This window comes from Rousettus aegyptiacus, unplaced genomic scaffold (assembly GCF_014176215.1).
Source record: "Rousettus aegyptiacus isolate mRouAeg1 unplaced genomic scaffold, mRouAeg1.p scaffold_m13_p_12, whole genome shotgun sequence".
NCBI lineage: Eukaryota > Metazoa > Chordata > Mammalia > Chiroptera > Pteropodidae > Rousettus > Rousettus aegyptiacus.
In genome coordinates this window covers 27,849,495-27,871,187 of record NW_023416287.1, presented here as the reverse complement: position 1 = coordinate 27,871,187, position 21,693 = coordinate 27,849,495, and the positions used below count along the sequence as shown (strand labels likewise).

The 21,693-nt window shown below is 37.6% G+C and overlaps 1 protein-coding gene and 1 non-coding gene across 4 annotated transcripts in view; one reads left to right on the top strand and one right to left on the bottom strand.

Annotated features, from left to right (window-relative positions):
* PAK5 (p21 (RAC1) activated kinase 5) overlaps positions 1–21,693 on the top strand; it is a 249,899-nt gene that overhangs the window by 104,986 nt on the left and 123,220 nt on the right. The window lies entirely within an intron of this gene.
* Positions 17,717–17,788, bottom strand: LOC118610168. The gene has a single exon (XR_004953823.1). It is a non-coding gene; the product is annotated as a small nucleolar RNA SNORD28 (small nucleolar RNA).

Here is a 21,693-nt window from a genome sequence, read left to right as displayed (position 1 = left end):
GTACATAAATAAATATAAAAATTATAAATAAATGTAATCATTAATAAAGTTTATGAACATGGTAAACTGAGGGGCTACTTCAGTCCGAGTGTCAGAATGCACCACTCAGAATTTTGAGCTGAGAATTGAACGATGAAAAAGAGTCAGTCGAGTAAAGGTTTAAAGATAGGACATTTTATGTGCCATGAACCAGGATCTGTGCGGACATGTTCATGGCTCAGAAGGCAGACCTGTATTGCTTTGAGAGAGGATTTAGAGAAGCATGAGTTAGAAGATGAAGTTGGAGAGCTTTATAGTCATGAAAAAGTTTGTTGATTTTACTCCAATGAAGACAGAAGCCATTGGAGAGTTATTAGTAGAGATGTGAGTTTATATTACATTTCTTTAAAGAACTATTCTGCTTTACTTGGCTAAAAGGTAGGCGCTCAGTAATAGTGAGAAAGAGGATGCCGTCACTCAGGTAAGAGATGATGGAGTTGGCCTAGGGACATGGCATTAGGATAGATGGATTTAAAATATATTTTGGATCTGCTTCAGCTAGATTAAACTAGATGACCAACATAATTCTCATTTTCATATGAAAGGTATGATGTTCATTTGTGTTTTAATATGCAACACAAATGGTAATTTCACTGTTTAAAAGAACAGCTTGTGATATATATGTGTGTGGCCTGCTTTTGAAACTTAGAGAAGGTCGATGTCAAACTGTGAAAAGAAGTAAAATTCTGCTCCAAAATCTCATGTTCTAGGCAGGTGATCTTGTAAAACTTGGTGACTGGAGGCTTCCAGAAGTTTCTGCTACTCCTCTTCTCCTCCCTGCATGGTTCGTGACTTCTGAGAACATTGTTACTCAGATCACGCATGAGAGGTAGACTTTGTGTGAAGGGTACCCTTCCCAATAAGAAACCTGTAAGTTTATTAAAGACTGGTGGCTTAGGTCATTCAAGCATGTCTTCAAGGCTAAAACTTTCATATTGGGTTATTTCTAGGTGAAACACAAACTAAAATACAACTTAAAATTGTTCTGAAAAGATAAGACTATGTGGGTTTAAGCAACATTTGCCAGAAAAGTCAGAGAAAGAAACACCTTCCACAGTGAGAACTTCATATGTTAGAATATGTGACCTTTGTGGAAGAGAAGGGGTAAGAAAGGGTGAGAGGGCAAGAAATTATGCAGTGACCTTGGCCAAGACTGCAAGACGCAGTGGCCACTGTTGGAGCATGGACCAACCTCTGAATCTGTGTTCAGATAAATTTTCATGGTAACTCAGCCAAACAGCATTTTAAGAGCTCAGCAAAGTACAGAGCCCAGCTTTCCAATACTCATAACTTTCTAAAATGGTTCTAAATTTGGGTGCTGTAACAACCCTTCCTTCCTCCACCCTAGATTCCTATCAAAGGGTTTGGTTGTTAGAAAACAGCCTCAGTACAGCAATTATACAGTGTCAGGTAATTGAAAAACATATAAAGCTATAATAAAGGCAAAGGATAAAGACTAAGGTGCAGCAGGAGAAAGCCAGCCCAGCAAGCATCAGAGAAGCCTGAGACTTACAGGTACAGCTCCCAGGGTCCTTCCTCCATCACACAGGATGCACTTTGCCTTCTAATCATGAATGCATGTGTGACACCTTGGTCTTAGGGCAGCCCTTGGGCATCATTGTAATCCTTAATTAACTAATCAATCATTGCTATTGTTCCAACAGCCATTGATTGAAGAGTTTCCAGGTGCTATTTAGATTTTGGGATACAAAACAAAAGTTGATTCTGTTCTCAAGAGTTCACACATTTGAGGAAGAGAAAGACGGGAAAACATGTGGTGATGTAAGGCTGAAGATGTGGTTGTCATCTCTGTCCTCGGAGAGCCATTCCATAAAGCAAGCGTCATTAGATATTCATAGGAGCACCAGTCCCTGGTGCCAAAAAGGTTGGGGACCTCTTGGCTAGATAGTCTAAAATACCTTCACTCACATGTGTGGTAATGGATTGGATGAAGTTGGGTCATATCAGTTCTCCAGCAGACTAGCCTGGGCTTATTCACATGGTGGCAGAGGAGGGTTTAAGAGAGTGAATGGCAGTGTGCAAGGCTTCTTGAGGCCTAGGCTCAGAACAGTCACTTCTGCTGCATTGTACATGCCAAAGGAGCTCACAAGGCTATGTGAAAATAGACTCTGCACCTCTTGATGAGAGAAACTTCAAGGTCACCTTTCAAAAAGGTATTGACACAAGAAAGAGAAGATCTAGATTGCAATCTACCAAGAATAGAAACATCTAGATTAAAGTTTATAGGTGTCTAGGTGTTCCCCAGCCAGATAGAGTAGGAAGCCAGTGTAAGGCAAGGAGGATAGTATGTGCTCGAAGACACAAACATGATGCCCCGTAATGCTGTCTGGTGGCTTGGGAATGAAGGCATATAGTGGCAAGGGAAAGAAAAGAGTCAGGCATTGTGAGAGAGAACAAGATTAAAGACTAGAAATATATAAAATATACCAGAATTCATGAAAAGAAAAGCTTACTTGCAGGCAGAATGATATTTATGAAAAAATGATAAGCAAATGGGAAGATGAACAAAGGTCAATGAATGGATGTTTGGGTGGACAGATTGCTGTAGCAATATGGTTAACAAAATTATAAGATTTTTCTCTCATGAAACAGTTTGTGGCATATGTATTTATTTCAAAGAAGGAAAGGAGGGAGGGAGAGAGGAAGGAAATACCTTGGTAGGTGCTTGGAGAGAAATGTGAGGTTGAGAGCGGGCCTAAATGCAAAAACTTCCCAGCCTGTGACTGTGTTGGTGGCTTTAGGAAGTTGATGCGACAGTGCAGATTTCTGTGATGCACCTTCCATAACTGTGCTAATAAGCACGATGAGTGGGTCTTTGAGGAAGCTAATTAAGGATTTTTGGATTATGGTCCCAAATCCCAAGGCTCTGGATTCTCATAAGGTCAAGTTTCTGGAACATGGTTCTATGAGACAATTGTGTTCCATTGACATTAGGGACATATTTATATAGAGATCTGTGCCTGTGTGTTTCTGGTGATATGTATCTGTGTATGAGTGTGAAATGGTAATTTTCAGTTCACGAGTTTCTTCATTCAAAGACTAAATCGTGTACATAAAATAGAAGCCTTATTCTACAGTTTTCCTAAGTGACTTTTATTGTTATTCTGGGCCCATGTTTTAAGTATGGAGCTCTCCCAAGTCACCAGGTGCAGCAGATTTCATTGTGAGGCTTAACAGTCTGACATTAGCATCTCCAGCTCCTTGGAGGCAGAATGGGAACCTGACTGTGGAAATAAATGCTGGCAAGACCCGTGAATGGAGAACCCGGGCCAAAATACCCACCCTTGTTGGCTTGGGGAGTGTATTACATTCATTCTTCTTTCCCAAATATGTTGGTGATTTCTTGCTCCCTATTTCTGAAAAGTGAGATAAAGGTGACATTTCTCAAAGAGGTGAAATAAAGAGAAAATAACATAGCTAAAGGTAAATAACAGTTAAAGCTGATAGTAAAGATACAAAATACAGTAAGCACTCTCTGGGAACATAATAATTGATTAGTTAATTAATTTTTCTTTGGGGAGCAGGATGCCTCTCCATTCCATTTCCCCACCTCCAGAGGGAACCACTATTCTAAGTTTGTGTCAATTCCTTGCTTTCAAAAAGGACCGAATGTGAATATGTCCCTATGCAATATTTATTAATCATTGCTTTCAGTTGAGCTTTATAGTAATGATCTCATACTCATATAGTCTACGCATCTGCTCATCACTGAATATTTAGATGTCTAAGATTCACCTGTGTTTTTACATGTAGCTGTAGTTCATTTTCACAACTAAATAATATTACACTATGAAATATATTTATTGATTCTCCTGTGGATTGACATCTCTGTTGTTTCCATTTTCTGCTATTATGAAAATGATACTAATATCATTTTTTAATATATCTCCTGGTACATGTAAAGAATTTTTCAGGGCTTAGGAGTGGATTGAAGGATATAATATAGGTGACCAATCATCGTAGTTCGCCCGGAACTGAGGGGATTTCCAGGATTTGGGATTTTCAGCACAAAAACCAGGACAGTCTTTGGCCAACTGGTATGAGTGGTCACCTTAAATAAGTATGTGTTCGACTTCATAACATCATACTGAACTCTTTCCCAAAGAGATGGCAGCAATTTACACTCCCAACCAGCAGTCAATGAGAATTCCCCTTGAGAGCCATTCTCCCTGTACTTGGTGTTCTCAATATCTTAATTTTTGCCACCCAATTGAGTGTGAAATGGTATCTTACTGTGATTTGAGTTCCTTGGTTACTAATGAGGTTCAGTATGTTTTCATGTTTTGTTCTCCATTTATGTTTTCTCATCTGTGAAATGTCTTCCACATCTTTTGTCATTTTTCTGTTGGGTTGTTTTGTCAGGCACATCTTAAGTACCTCTTTGTATTCTCTTGGCTTCACCAGCAGCCAGCACAAGGGTTTGTCAACAGTAGCACTAAATGACATTTTGGACTGAATAATTCTTGTTGTGGGAGACTGTCCTGTGCATTATAGTATGTTTAGCATTATCATTAGCCTCTACCCACTAGATGCCAATAGCTCTTCCAATTGTGACAATTAAAAAAAAGTCTCGTGGCGTAAAAATATCTCTTGTCAAATGTCTCCCTGGGGGATGAAATTGTACCTGGCTGAGAACTGCTGACCCAGATCCTTAGCAGCTTATTCCTATGGGAGAGAGAAGGAAGTAAAGCAGACGCATTCCTTCTCCATCGTTCTCTCTGATGGCCTATTCCAAGGCATATGTCCCTGTACAGCACGTTTAGAGGTGTCCCATGTCATTTATCAGATGCATATGCAGGACCACTCACTGGCTGTGTTTCTTCATGGTTTTTCCTAGCGCAGTGGCCAGGACAGTAACATATCACCTTGCCTTGCTTCCTATTCTTTCCTGCCTCTTTTCCTTTCTCTTCTCTTTCCTACCTTGAGATTGTATATTCCAATTAAAGCATTAGCACTTAATGTTTGTCTCCAGGTCAGTTTTCTTGGGAAACTGAGCTAAAACAAGTGGTTGTAAAAAGGATGCCTTGTGGATTTTGGAGTTGTTTTACTAACCTCTCTGAAAGTATAGTGACCATATTTTTTGGTGATACATTGGAATGAAAATAAACCTGAGCATGCAGCAGCATCACAATTATTTAAGCTTTTACCTGTAGTAAATTGGGTTAAGACTTAAGTGGAGGAGGGTCAAATGTTGGGGTATCTAGTGGCTACTACACACAATGAATATTAGGGCAATGATGATTATATGGATTTTTGAGTACGGTGACTACTTTTGACCTGAGGGTAGTTAATTGCCAACTTAAGGCATGCTCTGAAAACTAGAGGGCGTCTCTGGCAGCCTTTTTTTTTTTTTTTAATTGAAGTGACACTGATTGACAACATTACATAAGTTTCAGGTGAATAAGAATATAATTCGACATTTGTGTATACTACATCATGCTCACCACCAAAAGTCTAGTTTCCATCCATCGCCATACTCTATGACAACTTTAAAGGAGACTTACCACTGGTCATTGCAGGGCAGACTGTTATGACATCCAGGCCCAGGATCTGACTTTAAGGTCAGCAGAGCTGCACAGATGACAATGCAGCTTTGTAAGGTCTCCTATTTCAAACTCAGAGCCCTGACAAGGATATGAGCACTAGGTTGAGTTCACTGGGGTGGAGGAGATTTAAAACCTTGAACTCCTAAATCCCCCCAAATCATCTTGGAAGAGAGGAGCAATCCCTTCTTTCTAACTGAAGTACAGCTTGGCTATACAAGGATCTCACCTGAAGCAGGTATCTCATAAGATGATTCTCATTCTGCTTAAGATTTTTTTTGCTACTCCTCATTGCTCCAAGGTGATAAGTAGAGTATATTCTCAGCAAAAGAAGTATCAGCCCTTATCCAGGAAGAAATAGCTTTCTCACTGAAAAATCAAAGTGCCTACCTAATATGTGCCATCAAAACCAAGGAGACCTATGTGGGAATGGATTTAGAATATATATGGGGGAGGACGAAATATACTAAAGCTGGATCAGGGATAATTCATTGATATAGGGGCATTCACTCATAACTCAAGAGCCAATTATTTGTCAAGGACAGTTGAAGGTGGTCCTGACAGTTTTTTAGGATGATTCTTTCAAGCCTGTATGGCTTATAGCAAACAAAAAGAAAACTCCACACCTTCTTTGACACAGTCTTGATAAAGGGTCAGGTGGCTCAGGGAAGAGGGATGTTAGAATGGATGTTAAGATTGTTTTAGGTACAGTCCGAGAACCTGTCACTTCAGAACGTTCCTAAGAAGGCCTGGAGAACACTCCATTCCCAAAGACAATAAGGTGTCTTCTCTGGAGAAGGACGCTGGCACCTTTGAAAAGCTCTCTAAATGCTATCACCTGTGAGCTTGGTTGATGTTTGGAGAAGCTGTCAAGGAGTTGAGCTTCCTAGTATCGTTGGGTGACAGGACTCAGGGTGACAGAAACTGAGTGGTAGCACTTGCTATGAATGACAGGGTGGACTTAACTACCACAATAGGTAGCAAAATTAAAGTGCCAGTCAGAGTGCCTTGAACTACAGGGATCTGACAGCTTCTGAGAGAGCCTGGGAATCTTTGTGACAAAATAATTGGGCAGCTGACTGGATGCTGCGCAATTTGGATGATCAGGGAAAAAAAAATTCAATAGAATATGAACCATGGAATATTATGGTCTCTTACCAAGTTTCCACATCGAAATCAGTTCACAGATAGCACAGGAATTAAGATGGTCATCTTATGCTCTTTTTTTAATCCCATTTTAAATTATTTTTACATTTTATATACTGTTATTTTATGTTTTTCTCCTAATTATAATACATGAAGTACAATGGATGTACCGTATGCATTACGAATAGCAGATTAATTTCGTTTGTTATTTTTGTCAACTTTTACTCTTGGTGGTATTTCTTGTATGGTGTGTGTGTGTGTGTGTGTGTGTGTGTGTGTGTGTGTGTGTGTGTGTCTCTCTCTCTCTCTCTCTCTCTCTCTCCTTAGGGCCTGTATTTTGGGCGTTTCCTATGGAGCATATTGCTTTGCTTCCTATGAGAGTCAGGAACAACTTCCACCCTCTTTCAAAGTTCCATTCTAGCTTCTCTTAGACTTCACTGCCCTCCTTTGCTTTGCCAAGGGCTTAAGGCTCGATCTCCATATCACTGTTATTGTCTGGTTCCCTTAGGTCTATCCTGTTCTTTTCATTAGTTTACACTCTATATGGGTTCTCCACTTTCATTTCCTCATCATTTATTTTGGTGGGCCAGGAGGGGCTCAGGTATTTCCTTTACTATCTAGTGAGCCAAGTTTATCATTTAAAAAAATATACCCAGGATATATTTGTATTTTCGTGTAAGGAAACTTCAGATTATCTAGACTGCATACTACCAAAGTGAAGTAACTTTGGCTCCCTGCTCACATCTTTGGCAGCATGGAAATGTAGTTAGCAACTGCCCAGTGTACCAATCATACTAGAATTGTGTTTAGTCCAGGAAGTATTTAATTGAACAGATCAGAGGGGCTATTTTCCTCATTGCCCAGTATCCTGCTTACATAGTTAATAGATTTGATCAGAAGACTAGGCCTGTGGGCGTGCATCCTGAGTGAAGTTACTCTAGTCAGAAGAAGCAAACTCAGCTGGCTCTCCTCTCCATGTATTCCCTCATATACATTTAACAGAAATTCAATAGAAACTGAGCTTTTCCTCTTATTTCAGCCATTTCTTGGAAACAGCCTCATATACAGTACTTTTTAGAAAGATCTCCATGCATTTTATAGTTTGTAGTATAAAAGGACAGCTTCTTAACTATCCAGAACACTGTCATCTTTGGAATTGCCACATATCTGTACTCTCAGTGAGAGAAATATGAATGAACTTGCCTGACAAGTTATAGTGTAGAGCAGGGTTCTCATGCCCACAGAGACCAGGCAGTGTAAGAAACAGGAGTTGTTGCAAACAGGGGAAGCTGCGCCTTAAATGCAGTGGCTCCTACTTAACTCCAGTCTGTTATTGCTCTGTGAGAACGTGGCTCTACTAGATATTCTAATTTTTTAAGAGAAGCTTGAAAACTGGAGTTTTCCAATATTAGATCTGCCAATTTTTAAACATTGATTTATTAAAAACAGAAAAAAATATGCAAACAAAGAACCTGATTGTGTAGGGAATCAAAACATTTGTAGGCAACCTGCAAATTGAATCTAGCCTGCAGACAAGTTCAAATAAACAGCTTGTAGCTTGAGATTGATGAGTTTCAAAAAGTAAATCCTATCTGCATGGCAATTTGATTTTGTGTCAAAGAAAATAACTTTTATGTCTTATTTATTTTTACTTTCATTTGCTAGTTTTTTCTTTCCTAGTAACACTTAAAAGCCTAGTGGATACTGTATCAACTAAAGCTACACACACAACAATGATTCTGTGTGTGCGTAACGTAACGTGGAAACAACTTAGAATCTCAACAGAGCTACACTTTGACCCAGCAATAGCCCCCCTGTTTATATCCAAGGAAAATTAGTGCATAACAGATCTATTCATAATAGTCCAAAACTGGAAACAAGCCAGATGTTTAACAACAGAAGATGATAAATAAATCTCGGTTTACTTATGCAATGAAATACTGTGCAACAATAAAAAGAATGCACAATTGATACAACAACATGGGTGTATCGCACAAATGTTTTGTTGAGCAAGAGAAACCTGACACACAAAAAAATAGTATGCATGTGTGATTCCATTTATATGGAATCCAAGAATGGACAAAACTAATCTACGGTGAGAGAACTCAAAAACAAATTTATGGTGATATAACTCTAGAGGGTACACAGGAGCCTTTCAGGGTACTGGTAATGATCTGTCTCATGAGCCAGGAGGTGGATTCATAGTTGTAAACAGTTGAGATCTGTACATTCTATGTGCAATAAACAAGTAACTAAATGGGCAGCAGTTGTTGGTACAGTGAGTTAATGTTCTGCTTCTGCAGCTCAGGGATGACCTCTGAGTAATTTGAAGGAGTTTTTCAAGGATCCCTGTTTGCTGCAGGTGTGAGAACACTGGGTACTTGAAGTTCATTTTTTCCCCATTCCTCTCCATGGCAAATATATGTGTTTAGAAATGAAGGCATTCGGCTTCCCCATGTGGCCTAATAGTCCGGTTTTTCCAAGTCTTTCAGATTCTGCCCATATAAAATAGAAGTTCTTTTAGCCATCATAGAAATTTAGAGTTTTCTATAAAACCTGCCGAACTTGAAGGAGTGGCACTTTGGGGAGCATTACTGTGTACACCGACTGATCCCATACCATACCTTTCCCTCCAGCATCCTAGTCACATTTAAAACAATAGCAGAGGAACCCTTCTCCCTTTACTCACAAATTGAACATTTCTTTAAAGTTCCTTAAGGAATAGACCTAGGGGAGGAAAATAAACACCCAAGTCTGTTTCTCTGCTACTAAAAATTTGTGTTACCATACAGATCGTTTCTCATGCCTCAGGGTAAGTGCAGTCCCCACAGGAAGCAATTGGGAACAACCTAAACAAGCTCCCAGCCTATTTTATTTGACATTTGTTCTTTAGGGCAGAAAGTAGGCCAAGGAGAGAGTGTCTGCTGTGAAAACCAAAGGAATAACTGAAGAAGTAAAAGCAAATGCTGACCCCTTATGCCTGAAAGGGCTTCTGATGATATACTCAAGATTGTATATTCCAAACATATGTGTAGCTAGTTGCTTATTGTAGCTTATGCTTATATGGTATGAAACTCAAGAGCCTGAGACCTGGTTTAAGTATAGGGAATGCAGAGAAGAGTGTGGTGTTGTCACAGCCAATGGCTGACGCTCTTGCCTGCCTTCCTGAAGGCTGTGTTCGTAATTGAAAGTTTCAGTTAGGTCTATACATGATACTCAAAACACAAAACCACTCAGAATCTCTATAAAGCAAATTACCTTGGTTATCTGTAACATAAGATAGGAGAAACTGGAAAATGGTCTTTGTGTCAACTTCCAATTATTTTTATGGAATTTTTTTTTTTGAAGGCAAGTTAAATCTGGTGACAGTAAACCTCATGGGAGGATTTGGCTTTTTATCCCATGAAATTTTCACTTGGCAAAACCAAATGTATTTGACTTGGGAGTCAGGTAACTTTGGTCTTTTTTAGCTGCATCCCTTCCAGGCTACAATGTCTTCTTGAGCTCACTTCTTAACTTCTGAAACCACCGAGTGAAGCAAAGTGAAAATATCTAGTCCGTCTATTCCATAAGTTTGATATGAAAGAAAATGAAAAGCATCCTGAGAAAGTGGAAAGTGTGAGGTGCATGGAAAGTATGATCATTATTATCCTTATCGCTTAGAAAGCCTATCAGATGTCATGTCTGCAAACATTCCTTGGGTGAAGTTCTCTTTGATTTTTGCAACTCGTGTTTTCACTTTTATTGGAAAGGGAAAATGAGTGGTTTTATGTGTGGAAGGATAACTAAAGAACATGTATCTTCATGGAGGAAAAAGAGATGTACAGTTATAATATAAAGTATTGAGTTTTATTCTAGCTTTTCTTTCTGGCTGGCCAAATGGCATTCACTCCATGGAGTTTTTTTTTTTTTTTCTTTTTTCTAAAATGGGAATACCAGTATCTACCAACTTAATCTACTTAAGATGAGCGTTGTAAACATCCAAAGAAATTATGTGTGAAAAGACTTTAAAAGTACAAAGTAAAATAGCATGCAGGTGAGGGTTTAGACCACTTTTTTTTTTTCCTTCTGTTCTCAGAAAGAATTTTAAGCAATATGTTCAGGGTTCTGAAAAGATTAAACAAGCCATCTATGCCACTTGCCATACCATCTGATTTATTTTCTTCTTTATAAGTCTGAATAAATACAGTGAGTAGCAAAGACATTGCACATGTCAGTTCATCACAGTGGTCAAACAGTTCTCACATCATGGGCTGTTGCCAAGAACTTGGAGACGCTTTATGGCCAATGTTTTATTATATCAGTGTTGGCCATAACTTGGAAAAACATGTAATTTTTTAAATCGAAACTGGTTTGAGAGTGAAAAGGAGAGCTGTTAACATATATGCCAGGATAACGGTAGTAAAAGTAAGACTATTCTGGGCCAAATAATATTGTTTAAAAGTTTCTCTTTCAAGTCAAGTCATAATTATGTCCAGTATTTTCTAAGCACTAATCTAAGTGTGGGGAAGATTTTTAAAAACAGTCAACCTAAGTGTTTACCATGGTTCTAGTCTTCAAAAAGCCAGAGTCTTTATGGCAAGAAAAACCTTATGAATTGTAGTGATGCAAAAAGAGTAAATGAAAGGCATCATGTTGGCCAGTGTCGGAGTGAGTGGGGTAGAAGTTAGGAGGCTTAGACATGACTATGGGGACTCACATGACCTTGAGTTTCTGGGGAGTCTTTCTGGGTGGGGAAGACTTTCACTGGATGGAGAAGACTGGTGAGATCTCAGTAGATTTGGAGAAAGTAGGTGGGAGGCATTGGAGGCAACTAGAGGAGCCTGGATAAACAAAAATAGATGGGTTTCCATTGCTATGTGTAGAAAGCAGAGAGAAGAAGGCTATAAAGGAATTTTTAAAAAGATAAGATTTATTCTTTCAAGATCCATCCATGTTGTCACAAATGGCAGCATTCCGTATTTTCATATGGCTGAGTAATATTCCATTGTATATATGTACCACATCTTCTGATCTTTAGATAATCAGCGATAATAAGAGAGATAGGCATACAGAAAAAAGGAGAATCATATGATTAAACTCATATGTGAGATATAAAACTGAAAGACACAAACAATAAGACAAACAAAAATTCGTAGACACAGACAACAATTAAGTGGTTACCTGAGGGACAGGGAGTAGGGAGAGATAGATAAGGATAAAGGGGATTAAATATATGGTGATGGAAGATTAGACTTTGGATGGTGAACACACAACACAATATACATAGGATGTATTATTGAATTGTGTACTTGAAACCTACATAATTTTATTAACCAGTGTCACCCCAATAAATTTAATTTAAAAAATAAAAAGTTAATACTTTAATAACTAAGGCATATTTATTCGTTTAACAAATATTTTTTGAGCACCTATAATATGATGGGCAATATTCTAAATACTAGAGATCCAGCAGCAAAGCAGACAAAATCCTTACCCTTATGGGTTTACATTCAAATATATTCTCTTAAAATCTGCATCTCTGCCATATGAACTTTTAGGTGGCATGTGTTTTGGAGAGAAAGTGAATGCTACTTGAAATGAAGACAGAATGATTCAACTCATTTTGTGTTAAAATAATAAGGGAACCCTATCAATTGACTTAACTGATCTTCCTGAACCAAAATCTGAGAAATGGAGAGGGATTTATCAAGCCTCCATTCGTTCATTCAATAAATATTTAAGAACCTACTAGGTATCTGGTACTGTGTTATGAGTTGAGGATACCACAGTGATAAACATGGGGAAAGCTCTCTCCCTCCAAGGAGACTTTAATCTAATAAAATTGGCTCTCCCAAGATTATATACGCAAGCTAAAGGAATGAATATTTTAAAAAAGTAAAAGTTCTTCAAGCACTTCTTTATATATTCATTTTATTCATACAGAGCTAATAAGGGGAAAGCAGTTATTTGCTTTTCTCTATAATACAATTTTCTTGCTCTGATTATTTCTGTGTGGGCCCAAGTTTTGCTTCTGTAAATTTAATAGATGCCTCTGGTAGTTGAGAATCATCAGTAAACAAAAAATCTTTCTCCTGTCACAGAGAGTAATAGACCGTTGTCGCGCCATGAGAGGTCTCATTTGGAATATGTGAGATGGTAACCTGACTATGAGGTACACCCTCCCCCTACCCCAGTGCTTCTGACAAGACAGTACATTTATAACATTGTACTACAGAGTTAATATCACTGTTATGAGACAGAAATAACCCTATTATTCCCAGAGTTCTGGAACACACATCAGAATCACAGAAACACTGATTGTTAGACCTACTCCCAGAGATTCTGATTCTGCAGTGGGGTCAAGAATTTGCATTTCTAACAACCCTATGTGACGCCTATGTGAAAAGTCCAGAAGCTACATGTTGAGAACCACTGTGTTATTCTTTAAACATATGGCTGTAATAGGAGCATACAATTGGTTGATCCGTAGATATGTAAATTATAATATTTATGAAGGGGGCCACTATATTCATGTGACTGTCTGTGGCTGGGTTGCCCAGTGTGGTAGCTACTAGCTACAAGTGGCTACTGAGCTTCCGAAATGTGGCTTGTATCATATATCCAAATGAAAGTACTTTGGATCTTTTACATTAAATAAAATATTGTTAAAATTAATGTCACTTGATTTTTTTTAAAATTTTTAATGTGGCTACTAGGAAGTTTAATGTAGTTGGCTCACATATTTTTACTGGACAACACTGGTTTATGAAGTTTTTCTAAATATGTATTAAAAAGCTGGGGGTTGAGTTTTTTTGCTTTGTTTTATTTTAGAATTTGGATTTAAAAAAAAAAAAAGAATTTAAGAAAGTTTAAGAGTTACCAGAGGAAAGTAAGTATTTTGCATTCTTTGTAAATAAGTAGTATATTTTTCAACAGTATGCTTTTTATCCAGTTTCTTTTCAATAAGGGTTAACAAGATGATATTCACTAAAGATTCCTTCAATAGAAGCTTGACCATCTTTACATCTTAATAGATATAGCTTTTGGCTTAGTTTCTCTTGCATTTTGTTTACTTTCTTGGAGTTGCTAAGATATGCTGTTCTTTAGAAGCAAAAGCTATAAAAGCCACCGAACTTCCCCCTTTTTTTTAAACCTATTTGGATCCCATTTACAAAAACCATAAACCTGTTGCACGTAGATTGTATATCAAAGCTTTGGAGAATATATTCATGACTTTAGTGGAAGCAAAGACTTTAAAAACAAGACACTGAAATAATAGATCTAATTAAAATACATACAAGTTGGACTAATTAAAATTAAGTTCATGTTCATCAAAAGCATTTTTAAGAGTGTGAAAGAAAATTATAAAGAACAAGAAAGTATTTCAATATATACATACATGTATTCAACAAAGGACTTTCATCCAGAATTTATAAAGAACCCCATCAAATGAGTAAGAAAAAAGGAGATAATCTAATGGCAAAATTGGTAAGAGACTTGAACAGCTATTTTACAAAAGAGAATATCCAAATGGCCAATGCATGTGAAAGATGCCCAGACTCATTAATCATTAGGAAAATGCAAATAAAGCCACAATGAGATGCCACTACGCACCCACCAAAATGGCTATAATGAAAAAGATTGGCAATAGCAAGTATGAATGATGATGTGAGCAATCATCAGTCCCTAATGGGAATGTAAATTATATAACTACTTTGGAAAGTAGACTGGAACTATCTACTAAAGTCAAATATACACATACCCTTGACCCAGCAATTTCATTGCTAGGTATGTGTATACCCAACAGTAATACATCATTACGTATGTTCACCAAAAGACAAGCACTAGGGCATGTATGGCAGTATTATATCTGATAGCCCCAAACTAGAAACAACCCATATGTCTGTCAACATTAGAATGAGCTTATAAATTGTGGTATAATCATACAGTGGAACACTAGGGTGGCTTACAACAACATGAATAAATTTCACAGATGTAATGTTGCATCAAAGACACTTGACCTAAAAGAATACAGGCTGTGTGATTCTTCTATACGTATGAAGTTCAAAATCAAGCAGAACCAATCTCTGATGGAAGATGTCAGAATAATGATTTATCTTTGGTGGAGTTGATGACTAAGGCACAGCTTGAGGGAGGCTTTGGGCACTTTTTTCCTTGATCTGTACTGTGGCTTCAGGAATGTGTTCCCTTTGTGAAAATTCATTAAGCTGTACCCTCTGGGCACTTACATTGTACTTCAATAAAACATTTAACAAAAGACAGAAGAAGAAACAGCCAAACCCCTGTTACTCCCCCAAAAGTAACTTACCTCTTTAAAATGCATTCTCTTCCTCTCCCCTTCCCCTCCCCCCCCACACTATATCCCAGAACTTAAAACAGTAGCTTGCAGTTGACTTATTGAAAGTGTTTAATGAGATTTTTGAAATGATCAGTTCATTTTATTTTAAACTCCTCATTAAAGATATATCATTGCAAATAAAAAAATATGATAACAATTGAATTACAGAACCTTAAAGTTTAAGCAGTCCATTCTATATTCAATTTGATATCATGTAGCTAATAGAATAAATAGATCTATGATTCCACCTGCCCTAAATAAATAAATAAATAAATAGATAGATAGATAGATAAATAAATAAATAAATTTCCTTGATGGCAGGTGTGTTTTGTATATCTTGGGATCTAAAAAATTTATGATTCCAAAGATGTGTCACAATCGTAATTTTATACAAGTCATCTAGTTATTTGCATTAGATCGAAATGATAAATTGTATAGAGGCATTACTTTAGAAAATATAATTTGTTCAACACAGCTCATTCAAAAGCCTGCATGTGTGTACTGATGTATTCTTCATTAGGAAGTTGATGTTAATGCATATTTTATAAAGTACTAATGAACTAAAAATTATATGACTCAAAACTCATTTGGTCAGATGTACTTTTTGGTTTTAGTATATAAGCTTATTATTGCAGTCATATGATTGTAGTAACATTATATCTATGCGTGACTACTTTGAAATGCTACATTACGGACAAATTTCTACTAATTTAATGTGTTTTATGGCTCTGAGTTAGAAATGACTGTAATTAACTGTTCTTTGGCTTTATTAAGATCACACATTGGTGTGTGCATGTGAGAGAGAGGAAGGGAGGGCAGGAGGGAGGGAGGAGGAGGAAGAGGGAGTGGTAGGAGAAAGATGGAAATTGATAGGTAAAGGAGAGATTGAAAGAAAATGGAGTAGGGAGAAAGCGGGAAAGAAACTAGTGTAATTAAACTCTCGTTTCTACATTGGCTTCCTCATTTCAGTGAATTACAGAGTCAAATTCATTTCACCTTGCCACGCCATGTTTCAGAGCAGCATCACTTTTCATAGCATTAAGGTCTTATCTCACACTTAGATTATCAAGAATAATTATTTACAAAGAAAGAGGCTTTTATCCCTTTTCTGAAAAAAAGAGTATCAATTACCTTCACAAACAATCAATTACATTCTTTTATTGTAAAGGACTTAGTTTTCATTGTGAGACCAGATGTTAATTCACTCAAATTGCATGGTACATGGAATAAGGTAGAAATATGCTATGATATTGATCCCTGATTTGCTAGTAAAGGGGGAACGAGCATTGCTCCTGTTAATAAACTTATGAGACAGACTATACGTGTTGTGAGTTTGTGTGTTGGTGGGGAGAGAGGGAGGGCAATTCCTTTTTTTTTTTTAAATGAAGTGCTAATCCAGTGCTTGTCTGCCAGGTTCACACAGCTGCTAAGCCATATTGATCTATGTAAATTTCACACTCTTTGCAAGATAATATCCAGCTACCCAGTTTTAGAGCCTCATCATTACAGCACCTAAATCTTTTAGAATGTCATTCATAATTACACATTTTCAAAGTTTCAGTGTATATTTAACAACTATGTAAAAAAATATCATGAGTGCGTAAGAACTGGGTTTATATTAATTTTCAATGTCATTTATTTCTTCCCCCTAAAATAAATAAATGAAGTTGAATCAGCTACTTCAAAAAATTGCTGAGTTGGAATTTCTTTAGTGTCAAATACCTTAATTCAAATGATGTTATATGTAAGTGTATACATGGAATAAAACAGAGCCTAACTGCCAATTGAAATAAAATTATGATTGACTCTTACTAGGGTCCACAGATAAATCCCTACATATACAGTGGCAGAAAATGGATACTTAACACCCCAGACCCATGTTCTGGGAGGGTACTTGCATTTTAGTATGGAAGTTGTTATTGAAACAAGTGGTTTAAGAAAGGGAAGGCAACAATGATCTTTAACCTCCTAGTTACTTTCACACAATGAATATGGCTTTAGTATTTTTTATTTTTTATATTTTTATTTTTCAATTACAGTTGACATTAGTATTATTTTATATTAGTTTCTGGTGTACAGCCTAGTGGTCAGGCATTTATATAATTTACAAAGTGATCCCTGGTACGTCTAGTATTCACCTGGCACCATACATAGTTATTACAATATTATTATTTAAAAAAAATTTATTTAGAAAGACTGAAATGATTGTATGCTAATTTGAACAGCTGGATTTTACAAGAAATGACCAAAGCTCCTTGTTTGATGTGTTCCAAGAGTTGGATTCCATTATACATGCTCTGTTCTTCCTTTAGACCTCTAACTGGAGTTGAGCAGAAATGTGGCTTACAGTTTCCCTCAAATCATTCTTGGGCTCCAGAGAAGGAGCGGGACCTTTGAGTGGACAAGCAGATTACTAGTAACAGGACCTTTTGACTCTGGAGGTTTTTCAGCAGTACACAGGGGCAAGCTGTTCCACTTCCATCTCTTTCTGCGAGTTTGACCTGGGCAGATCAGTGGGAGCCATTAAGATAGATGAATATATCATCATCAGGTTAACCTGCAAACGAGGAGCAAATGATAATTTAAAAATATTAGGAGGAAATAAGGTTTCTTTAATAACGAAAACCGCCATCAGACTAACATGCTGTTAACTGTCATACCTCACAGAGCATCAGCATAACAATTCAACTCTCCTGACTACAGTATGATTGACTGTATTCCCTAGGCTGTATTTTATATCCCCATGACTATTTTGTAATTACCAATTTGTACTTCTTAATCCTTTTACCTTTTTCACACAGCCCCCCAGCCTTTCTCCCATCTGGCAACCATTAGTTTGTTCTCTGTATCTCTATTTCTGTTTCGTTTGTTTATTTTGTTCTTCAGATTCCACATATAAGCAAAACTACATGGTGTTTGTCTTTCTCTGTCTGACTTATTTCACTCAGCACAATACCTTCTAGGTCCATCCATGATGTCACAAATGGTAAGATTTCATTCTTTATTATGGCCAAGTAATGTTCCATTGTATGCACGTACCACCTCTTCTTTATCCAATCATCTGTTGATGGACATTTAGGTTTCTTCCATATCTTGGCTATTGTAAATAATGCTGTAGTAAACATAGGGGTGCATATATCTTTTTGAATGAGTGTTTCAGATTTCTTCGGATAAATACCCACAAGTGAAATTGCTGGGTCATGAGGTATCTCTTGTTTTAATTTTTTTGAGAAACCTCAAAACTGTTTTCATACTGGCTGTACCAATTTGCAGTCCCACCAACAGTGCATGAGGGTTCCCTTTTCTCCACATCCCTTCCAACACATGTTGTTTGTGATTTATTAATGATAGCCATTCTGACAGATGTGAAGTGATAGCTCATTGTAGTTTTGATTTGCATTTGGTGATTAGTGATTAGTGACTTTGAGCATCTTTTCATATTGTCTATTGGCCTTTTTATGTTCTCTTTGATGAAATGTCTATCCAGGTCCTCTACCCATTTTTTAATTGTGTGTGTGTGTGTGTGTGTGTTAAGTTGTATGAGTTCTTTATAAATTTTGGATATTAACCCCTTATCAGATGTATCATTGGTGAGTATCTTCTCCCATTCAGTAGGTTGTCTTTTTATTTTGTTGATGGTTTCCTTTGCTGTGCAAACTTTTTAGTTTGATATAGTCCCATTTGTTTCCCTTGCCTGAGGAGATCTATCAGGAAAACAAAAACAAAAACAAACGAACAAAAAAGCATTACTTAGAACAATATCAGAGAGTTTATTGCCTGTGTTTTCTTCCAGGAGTTTTATGGTTCCAGGTCTTCCATTTAAGTCTTTAATCCCTTTTGAGTTTATTCTTATATATGGTATAGAGGTCTATTTTTATTTTTTATTTTTATTTTTTTGCATGTATCTGTCCAGTTTCCCAACATCATTTATTGAATAGACTGCCTTTACCCTATTGTATATTCTTGCCTCCTTTGTCATAGATTAAAAGGCAACATGGGCATGGGTTTACTTCTGGGCGCTCTGTTCTGTTCTATGATCTATGTTTCTGATTTTATGACAGTATCATGCTGTTTTGATTACTATAGCCTTGTAGTATAGTTTGGTATCAGGTAGCATGTTACCTCTAACTTTGTTCTTCTTTCTCAAGATTGCTGTAGCTATTAGGGGTCTTTTGTGGCTTAATTTGTGAACCTTCATTATTAAAATTAGATGATCCTTATAACTGAGAGTGACTGGAAATCTATGGTGTCCTCACAAATTTTCTTCCAGAGCAAGGAAAAGAGATCCATGTAAAAGAGCCTATTTGGAATGGTTGTAGAAAAATTAGTGATTTCCCATTTAAACTCTTGCAAATGCGGGCCATTCAATCAACATGTTACTGATTGGATGGCTGGTTGAGAAAATGATCTTAAAAGAATTCTACCTATGGGCATCTGTATGTAAAGGCCCCTTGTAGGCTCCTACTGCCTACAGGCCAGTTTGGCAGGCACGTAACCATAGAAATGGCCTAGAAGTCAGATATGTTCTAGTAATCTCTGCACATGACTATAAATGTGCACAGATATGTGTTTACACAGGAATCCACCGAAATATGTAAGAGAGATTTGGCTGTTAAACTGTTCTTCTCACCCTAAATTCCAGCATACTTCAAACCCCAAAGTAACAATCCAAGGATGTAAGGAATCAAAAAGTCACTTAGAATCTGAAGAATTTATCTAGTCCAAGTTGCCAAAGATAACTTTTTCCAAGACAATTTACAGGATGTCCCTCTTTTATCTCAAGTTTCATTGCTGGGTTCCAAAATCATGAAATGCTTGAAGCTTGAAGCATGAAGGCTGGGGGAAGGAGTAATTGTTGGTTTGGTGAAGTTACGAGGGAGGTGAGGGAAACCAAGAGAGTTAGACTACTGGATAGGAGGAAGGAGAGTGCTAAAGAAGAAGAAGAAGAAACAGTTAAGAGTCTGTTTGAAATCAATTGAATGTCCATCTGCTATTGACTGTCATCATAACTCTGATTACAGGTAATTGGTATTTGTCCAAGTAGATGATTAGACTGGCCACAGAATGAAAAGAAGCAAAGGACATGTGAATTTATCCTGCATCCCGATTTTCTCCTCTTTCTGAAGCAGAGTTTGAGGACTTGGGAGGTGGCAGGCAGAACCTCACAGGGCTTCTGGAGAGGGGAGGGTATTTACAGAGCAGTGACACCACCTGACTCAGAAAAAAAATGAAGCAGTACCTGAGAAGAGAAATATTCATCTACAGACCTTAATTATAAGAAGCAAAGGCAATAAGAGCTCGTGGCTTTTTGGGAACAGTTTGAAATATCACTGCTATGTAAATGAAGTCATTAGTCTGAGGGAGCTATTTTCTGACGATTCAGGATGCACATCCACAATGATGGGACCACCGAGCCCAGGTTGTCCCTGCACCTCCAGTGCTGGAACACATCTCCATTGACACCGCTAACTTAATACCCAGTTGAGACTCATCCCTTGGTCATCATCACTTTGTAGGACTGACTAGAAAAATGACTAGTTAAAATTTAGGTCGTACTTGTTTTTTGCCAGGTAAATTTGTTTTCACATGATAACACATTTACAACAGCCCTGGGTGTGTGTTTGTTGTTAATGAGGAAACCAAGGCAAGGAAATTCAAGGTTGAAATGTCTGTCTGTATGTCCGTTTGTTCCTCCCTTTCTCCTTCCCTCTCCCTCCCTCCTTCCGTCTCTCTCTCTTCTCTTCTCTTCTCATCTCGTCTCTTTCTCACAACACACACATGCACATACATATCCCTCCCCAAGCTTCTCTTCATCCAAGCACTTGTCACACTCTGCTTCGATAATCTGTCTGACTGCTCATGAGGACAAAGACCCTATTATATGCATCAATATATTCTCAGTTTCGGGGGCATGGTGAACATATATGTTAACTGAATGGGTAAGTGGCCCACCTTAATGATTCCAAAATTATGTTTGGCTGTTTCTTGGGCCACGGTTTGCAGCATTTGAAATTAATCATCATATATTATGTCTAGCCCCATGCTTTTGAGAAACATGAAACCTTGGGAAACCCTGACTGATGAATATCCAAAATAGCCCCTGGATGATGAGAGTTGCATAAAATAATGTTTTCGGTTTGCAGGGAAGAAATCAGAATTCAAAATGACTTGATAAAGTTGGAAGTGTCAGAATAAAAGTCAATGAAGAAAAGCACATGAGTAGGGAGGACAAAAAGTTTATGAGTAGATGGAAAATGATCAACTACAGGTAAAAGAGTCATTCGATAATATCCAGTAGGGGTGGTGTGACTGAAGCTTCCCCAAAGTGAGAATCTTGGCAATATGTGTAAAAGGAAAAATATGTAGATGTCACGTCTGCAGTGGCTGGTCTTTGAGTACCACCCACATACGCTGAACCTTTCCATTTGCTTCCAGCTGCCAGTTTGTGCAGCTCTGGGGCTGAAAACTCTCTCTTCCATCCTGAGCAAAGCAGTACAGCCTGGGACAAGATAGGCTGTCAGTTCTAGTGAGTTCACACCCCAGGAGCAGCTCTCCACCCATTGATCTCTCTGAAGGGGCAGCTCCTTCACCCCTTAAGTAAGA